The 8,602-nt window shown below is 44.2% G+C and overlaps 1 protein-coding gene across 1 annotated transcript in view; it reads right to left on the reverse strand.

Annotated features, from left to right (window-relative positions):
- Positions 1-8,175, reverse strand: part of C2_1H2orf80 (chromosome 2_1 C2orf80 homolog) — a 299,006-nt gene extending 290,831 nt beyond the window's left edge. Inside the window, exon 1 of the mRNA XM_086955343.1 lies at positions 8,045-8,175. The gene's annotated coding sequence lies outside the window, so the exon portion shown is untranslated. The remainder of the gene's footprint in view (positions 1-8,044) is intronic.
- Positions 8,176-8,602: the final 427 nt, after the last annotated feature.

An 8,602-nucleotide genomic window follows, 5' to 3' on the forward strand; every position in this document is an offset into this window, starting at 1 on the left:
GCTTGCAGTGGATTTCAACTTCTTTTTGGAACAGGTCCCTGGCCATGGACAAGTCGTAGTCCGGCGGGTGTACGGGGCTGCCACAGGTGTAGTACTTTATGCCTCTTCTTCTTGGAGTCCTACCTTGTGCTGATACAGTTTCTCTTTGTCCTCTTCTTCTTCAGAGCACATCTGGTGTTCTGGAGACAAGGGTGCCCATTAAACCCTGGATTTTCTTTTTTTTTTATTAGGAGAGTGAGGGCCGGTAACCAATTGCCTACAGGTCCTGCGGCTAATCCACCCCTGAGGTGCCCATGTGCAGGGGGTGTATATCAGCAAACTACCCAGAGCCCTCAGCTGTACAGACCCACAAGTCCACCCTAAAGGTGTGTCTAGCCTTTGGGGGTTGTAAGCCTCCTTTCATGTCTGCTCACAAGCACAAGTGCATGGGACAGGAAGGGGGCTTTGTCTCCACAGGAAGACAAGTCACTTACATATCAGAGTTACTTTACCGAACCAGTGATCCCATTGAAATCCACAGGGCTCACGACATCGCCTTGGCACACTGCACCCGGACGCTCCTGTGCCTCTGGTGGTGCAGTTCCTGTGCTGATCGTTGGTCTCTGAAGTCCTGATATCTACCCCATGAGCTTCGCTCCCACAGCCAAGTGGCATGCTCATAAGTAGTCCCTGATCGAAGGCCCCTTTAGCCCCATTGGATAACAATGGGCCCCTGCACTCTGCTCCTCAGCCGCCCTAGTGCCGCTGGTGGTGCAATTTGAGTGTCTACTTAGACTTTGGGGAACCTTGGTCCTAACCCCCAAAACTCTCACTCATGAGTCGAGTACTTGCCTGTGAAACCGATAACCATTTTTCTCCCATGGATAACAATGGGCCCCCGCACTCTGCTCCCAGCCGCCCTAGTGCCGCTGGTGGTGCAATTTGAGTGTCTACCTAGACTTTGGGGAACCTTGGTCTTAACCCCCAAAACTCTCACTCATGAGTGGAGTACTTACCTGTGAAACCGATGACCATTTTTCTCCCTTAGGAATCAATGTTACGAGTTTTTGTTCCAAAAATGTTGTTGAACTGATGTTTTGTATTGTGAAAAAGTAACTACACTGCACATCTTAAGAAGTCTTACTTACCTTCTATTATGAGATCCCTGGTATGGTATCTAGGCATACCACCCAGAGTAGTCGATGTAATCCAAAAGTAATCCAAAAGTATTCCGAAAGTAAGTACTAATTTATACTACTTTTTGAACCAAAACAAACCTGTAACGACTGCAAATACAACCAGAACTGCATTTCCTTGTAAAGTCTTGCATTTGAGAGTATATTTCACTTACCTATGCCAAATCCTCCTTGGTTCTGAAAATAGAAACATAAGTATATAATTGTTATACTTATCTACATGGCCTGAGAGTGTGCCATCAGCCTTGATTAAGTTAATACAATAAATGCTTAACAAACCCTCTGGATAAGCCTAACTGCTCATCCACACTACCACAAAGGGAGCTGTTAGTACTTACCTAATTTAGCCTCTGTTATTTCTCTGGGGATCCACTGGACTCTGTGCACACTATACCTTACTTTGGTAGAGTATATACAGAGCCTCTTTCTTACAGAGCCCTTCACAATAGTCCAGACTTGACATAATCAATGCCAAAGCTGCTTATTTGCGTGCAGGGAGAGAGAGGGAAGGAAACACTTTCCTAAGTGTCTTAACCACTCAAAAGCTGCTTGAAATTGTCTGATTAACTTGAAGATTTAAGGACAAGTTATTGCCCCCTAGAACTCCGAGATTATTTGCCGAGTCAACAGGGTTGGGTATTTTATCCGCATTTCTGGACACCATTATTGGGTCCAAATGGATGGTTGCTACCAAAGATCAAAACTTTTGTCTTATCGCCACTAATATGGAGGTCATTCTTTACAATCCAAATAGCCACTGCCTTCAAGCAGTTCTTAAAGTTGATAGTCGATGCCTCTATCTCTTTCTTGATAAGCACAATTATGTGTGTGTCGTCCACTTAAGACAAGGCCTGAAGCCCAATAGATCTTATCAGCTCTGCCAGTGGGGAAACATATATATTGAACAAGGTGGGGCTCAGGGAGGGACCCCGAGAAACCCCATCTGGGGTAGTTATGGGCCGTGATTAAAACAGATCCACAGCCACTGTCTGTGACCTATCCATCAGGAAGGATGACAGGAGCTTAAGGACTGAGTCTGCAACCCCAATTTCCTGCAGGCAGTCAATGAGCAGGGTATTGGATATGGTATCAAAGGCTGTGGATAGATCCAGAAGGATCAGCACCGCAGCCTGTCCTGCATACACCGAGGATCGGATGTCATTGACTGCTGAAAACAATGCAGCCTCTGCACCATGATTGCTCTTGGATCCAAACTGGGAAGGGTCCAGCAGCTATTGTTGTTCTCGATAGGTCACCAGCTGAAAATTCAGCTGTTTCTCCAAGATCTTAGTGGGTACCGGCAGCAGAGAAATGGGTTGATAGTTTTTTTAATTTGAAGGATCTAAATGGGGTTTTTTAAGGAGAGGCTTAACAACTAATTTTTTCCAAATATAAGGATAACAGTCCGAAGCAATCGCCTTATTCAAGGTTGGTGTGAGGCGGGGGATAATAGAGTCAGCTTCCAGCTGCATCACCTTTGCTGAGCAAGGTATCAATGGGGAGCCTGATTTCATGCTGGGAAGATTCTGTTCAGTCAATTAATGAGTTAAAGATGAGAGAGCAGACAGACGAGAGTAAAGGCCCACAAAAATGTTCCTGGACTGTTAAAGGGCAGAGTCTGTATAGGCATCCATTTGAACAGAAGTGGAAGGCTCAGAGTGGAAATGTTGGTTTGGAAATAAATTGGCATACGATTACAGAAGGCTTGGGAGCTCTCAATGCTAGGGGAGGCTGTGGGCGTGTTTAGGAGATTAATCAAACTGAAGAGGTCTCTTGAGGAATTAGCTAATGCAAGCTTATTCTTACATTAGAGAGATTTATCTTGCCTAAAGGCTGCCTTGTATTCGGCCAGAGTGGCCTTGTAACTGTCTCTTTTGTGTGGTTTATGTCCTTTACTCCAAGCACGTTCTTGCCGACGGCAGGCCTGTCTATGTATTATGAGTCTGTCAGAAAATCAAGAGGAGGAAGGCTTTTTCCTACATGTAGAAGGTTTCCTTCAACTGGGCTACAAAATCAATGGTTAAGGTAAGCAAGCTGAGAGAACTCTGAAGCTGCCAATTCTGTGTCATTGTGGTCTGTCCAGTTACCATCATTCAGAGCCCAGATAAGGATGCCTTAATAATGCCTTTCCAATTCCTTTTAAGAACCCTATTACTTCAACCAATGGCCATCTCATGGGTGGTGGAAAGGAAAGCAAGAAAGGACCAGCATAAAGATCAGACCAAATGAGGGACAGGTGTCTGTTGGACATTCAGGGCCTGGTGTCCAGGATTTTCAAAGGGGATTTCAAATCTCCGTCCTGTCCCGCAGATGGTGTGTCCTTCTTTTGATTTGCAGTTGGTGTTGTGGGCACTCCAGTATCTCCTATTTGAGCCTTTATCTTCTGTGGAGTTACGATTTCTGACATTGAAAGTGTTCTTTTTGGTGGCTGTTACTTTGGCTCGTTGCCTTGGACAGTTGGGCTCTCCGTCTTGTCCATCTCCTTTCTTTTGAGTGTTTGATGACAGGATTGTTCTTCTGTTGGGCCTTGAGTTCTTCCATAAAGTGAAGTATATGATCCATTTTCAGCAGGCAGTCATTCTTCTTGTATTTTGTTTGGATCCTCATTCTCCTGGAGAGGTGGTGCTTCATTCTCTTGATGTTCGGAGAGCGGTTTGATCTACCTGGACCGGGTGAAGGAGTTCTGAGTTTCCTCTTCTTTGTTTGTTAATTTTGGTCCCTCTTGTAAGGGAGGGTAAGATTTCTACTCAGAACTGGAGCAGGTGGATCAGATCTGTGATTCTGCTGGCATACAAGCAGTTTGGTTTGTCGTCTCCCATGGGGATCCAGGGGAGGTCTAAGAGAGGCATGGCCGCCTCAGTTACTGAGGTGCAGGGAGCGTCTTTGCAAGAAATTTGTCGAGCTGCCACTTAGGCGGTTCCTTCTACTTTTGTTAACCATTATCGGGTGGTCCAGGGCACGGAGGTTCTGGATCTGTTGGGTTCCAAGATGTTGGCATCTGTGTTATGTTTCAAAAAGGCAGATTGCTGTTCCAGGTAGATATAGGGGAAGTCTAGGTACTGGATAGTTTATAAGGGACAGTCAACAAGACTGTTTCTTGTTGCCCTCACACATTCGTAGGGATGTCATACCTCACACATCCCTAGGGATGTCATAATTCATTACAGGGCGAGTGCTCCTTGTTGGGCCGGCACTGCAATGCCCTAAGGGTCCCCCGATGGGTCACTTTAGCGAAGATCTTTTTGTTTTATCACCATTTGATGAATGTAAAAGAGTCCAAAAGAGATGGTGAGTGGTGTGTGTGAAAGAATGAATTCCTTTGTGAGATAGAAGTGGGACAATATTTTTCATGCCCCTGTTGATCTAAACAGATCATTTACCCTTCATTGGGACCAACATGAAACCATGGGAGGGTAAATAGCCTACCCAAGTTGTGATTTAGCAATGAGCGGTTCCCCTCTAACAGGGTGGTACCGACTCGTGATTAATATAACTGGTTGTCCGATCTAGTCGTAATCGACATCTGGCCTCATGGGTTAATGCAGTAGACCACGCACATTTGAGGCGGTTCTGATGGGTGCGATGCTCGTGTCACCTACCCTCGCTTCTGCATCTGGCATCTGTGTTGTCATCGTTATTTTGCTGTTCATTAAACTTTTTTCTGCATATTCTATGCAATTGTCCTGTTCTGGTTTTGTGGTTTGGGTACATCTCAATCAGTGATTCATCAAGCGAGAGGGATGAAAAGGTAATGCTGCAATTACTTACCTGTGATAGCATTACACTGAGTCCTCCTCTCGCAGCGATGAATCAGCTGCTCCCTCTCACCCTGTCAGCCGGTCCAACTGTGTGGTGTCATAGACTTCGTACGGAGGAGGGGAGGGGTCTTTATACTTTTAGAGAAAGTTATGAAGAGAGATTTATCACAGTTACAGAAGGATTCCGATTAATGTTATTACCGGTAAGTAATTGTAGGCTGCTAGTGAGTCAACTATACAGCAGCAATGGCGATACATTTACTACAGGATATTTAGAAGTATTTGAAAATATTATTAGAACAAAATTATTAGAACAAAATATCAACAGTATATTTATTACATAGTAAAATATATCAACACTCCGTATTCTATCACCTGCAGTATTTGTAATTATAGTGAAGCTTATGATTATTACATCATGAATGCAGTACCTGAAACAGGTTGAATCACATTTGCGATAGTGACGTCTCACTTTAGGTTATATTACGCTGAACTTTTGTTGATAACTTTGGAGTCCGTACATTCTATTTACTAAACTAAACATTAATTAGCTCTGTTACGGTATTATTTACTGGAGTATCAGCTATGCATATACTATATTGGATTTGACAATAAGTAGCACAGTATTTCAAATATATGCACTGCGGTTTTCATAGAAGTACCATTAATATATTTTGTACACCATATAAACCCATATCCCTTCTGGACTCCCTTGGCAAAGTGGTGGGAAGGGTCATTCTGGAGAGACTGCAACTGTGGAGTGAGGAAAAGTCCATTATCTCGGATTTACAATTCGGCTTTAGAGAAGGTCTTGGGACAGTTGAGCAGGCACTTAATCTCAGCCTCATAATGGCCAAATACATGCACGCAAAGAAATCGACGGTATACATGGTCTATGTAGACCTGTCTGCCACTTTCGACTGCGTTGCACATTCCAAACTATGGACAGTCTTAAAAGAGATGAACGTGGACCCCTCATTGCTGGACCTTCTAAGAGAGCTGTATTCCGGGGCCTCAGCTAGAGTACGGTTCGGAAAGAACGGCGAGTTGACGGCATCATTTGGGGTGGAGCGAGGAGTTAGGCAGGGCTGCGTCCTGGCCCCCTTTCTCTTCTCGCTCTACACAAACGGCTTGGAGGAGGCGATGCTAAGAGGGGCCCAGGACCTCCCAAAAATGAAACAGAGATTGATTCCAGCGCTCCTCTACGCGGATGACGCCGTCATCCTGGCCCGAACCCCACGTGAACTTCAGTACTCTCTAAATAGATACACCACCTTTATGAACTCCCTGGACCTACAGGTTAACGTAAAAAAAACTTTTGTCATGACCACGGGGAGGGGGAAGAAAGGAAAAAAAAACATCTTCCTCGATAGTCAGCCTTTGGAGACCGCCACACAATATCCATACCTTGGGATTGTGATTGACGACAACCTAACATGGAAACCAGCAGTTGAGGCGAGATGTCACAATTTTAAGCGCGCAATAGCAGCCCTGCAGACCTTTTCTCGGAAACTGGGAAGGAGGCGCCCAGTAGAACTCCTAAGAATCTACAATGCCAAGTGCCAGGCGATAGCTCTTTATGGAGCAGGGATCTGGGGTCACACAGACGTTGGAGCGCTCCAAATAATCGAAAATCGATTTATAAGATTTCTTCTTGCCACCCCAAAAGGCTCATCAAATTACGCCTCCCACATGGAATTGGGAATTCCTTACTTGCAGGACCTCCTTAAAATTCAGCCACTACTCTTGTGGAGGCGTATTTGGACGTCGGAAGCTAACACACTATCACAGTCGATAGTGGCCGACACAATGTCACTCGACTACGCCTACAGAATTAAGTGGCTTAGCTACGTCAGAAACTTTTTCACCGACCTTGGCCTTGAAAAACACTACCTCCAGCCAGAATCACTGGTAGCTCTCCCAAAAAAGGAACTCAAGGAACTTGCACTACGGCACTTGGAAACACTAAGACTGTCATCTGAGTCAGTAAAACCCTCAGTGGTTCACGCAAACACAGTCCAGCAAACGTTTGGCATTCAACCGTATCTTACTCTCGACACTAAAACATACGAGAGGATGTTACTTACCAGGCTCAGACTGAACCTCTTTCACAGACTGGTCGCCTTTCCGTTAAACAAAGCCTGGGACCCAAACCTGCCTCCATGCCCTTGCGACGCGAAATCTACCCAATCCAACATCCACGTCATTTTATTCTGTAAATTTTATCATCCCCACAGAAAATATTGGATACTTCCGCTGTGCAGGCGATGGGGCCTCAGACAATGTCGACCAGCCTTTCTAAGACTGCAAACCTTAGAGTCGGAAGAAGTCTGTTACCTGGTTTTAAACTTTTTAAAATGCATTTTGAACCACAGAAAAAACCTTTAGCAAACTGCACTAAGGAAAAAGGAAAAGAAAACGATTTAATGATCAAAGACTCTCTGAAACAAAATCACCTTTTTTCCTTTTGCTTAAACTGCACAAATGTTTTTTATGAAATAGTCTTCTTTTTAATCTATGTATGTATGAATTTCTTATGTTACTTGCTTCTTTTATGGTTTCTCTTTGTGATTAACCGAATAAAGAATTATTATTATATGTACTACAAGACTGTAGAAAGTTTGAAAAGAATCGTAACTCTAGAATACAAATGTACAAATTACTATAGTATATTTACATTGGTCACAACAGTGTCATACTTTTCCTGCAGTGTAATTGAACTGGCGATGTAAACGTTATAATAGTAAAGTACATTTGCTTCTATGTGTTTACCTTTTATTACTCAATGTGTATGTTTAAAATTTGAGCCAAAGAAAGCAACACTGATAAGTGGTTATTTTACGTGTAATTACTGGAAAGTGGATGGAATAGGATGGCCAGAATGTTTGCAAGAGGCATGGCAAAGTTCCCAAAGTTCTCAGGTACAACATTTCGCATTATGATTCATCCAGGGGGCGATGCGTAAATAACACCGTGAGAGATTAGGAAATGTTACCGCTTTTCAAACAACGTGTACTTTACTTGCAAGCATTGCACATGCCCCCTTTCTCCCCGCCTCCAGTCACACTGTGATTAAAATATTTAAAGGATCTTGCCAGTCTCGCGAGTTACCTGTTTGAATTCACGCCAGTTGTTTGCAGGCAGGCTTCAGGTGGGTTAGAGGCAGCTCTCCCTCGACCGGATTAGTAGCTGCTGTTTGTGTCCTTGGTCCAGGTGCTGTGGCTGAAACCAGCACAGTGACACCGTGCGCTTTAAGCGGTTTTTTTTTTTCAATCCCCTCGTTGCTAAGGAGCCATTTTGGACGCTGAACAGAAAAGGACATGACTTGCGCCGAAAGCAGCCTCATTAGTATACCTTGGATTTAAATTACGTTTTCCGTTTGTGCAGGCATTAGATTTCGTAACTGAATGGTCAAACTGACAAAGCGATGAAAAGACAGGAAAGGTGAGAGGTCGGCACATCATTAACTACGTCCGCTGCGAAGCGCCCGGAAAAACGCCTTCAAAACGGGGCTTTGAGCAAATGTTCAGGGGAAGGATACCTCTTGCTGTCCAGCGCGTACAATCAAACATTTGTTTGCTATTTCTTGAGTGAAAATGTTCACCAGACGAAGATGGCTAGGTATTATTATAATACTATATCCCCATGGGCCTTGAACAGCTCACCTGT

This window comes from Lissotriton vulgaris, chromosome 2_1 (assembly GCF_964263255.1).
Source record: "Lissotriton vulgaris chromosome 2_1, aLisVul1.2, whole genome shotgun sequence".
In the NCBI taxonomy this organism is placed as follows: domain Eukaryota; kingdom Metazoa; phylum Chordata; class Amphibia; order Caudata; family Salamandridae; genus Lissotriton; species Lissotriton vulgaris.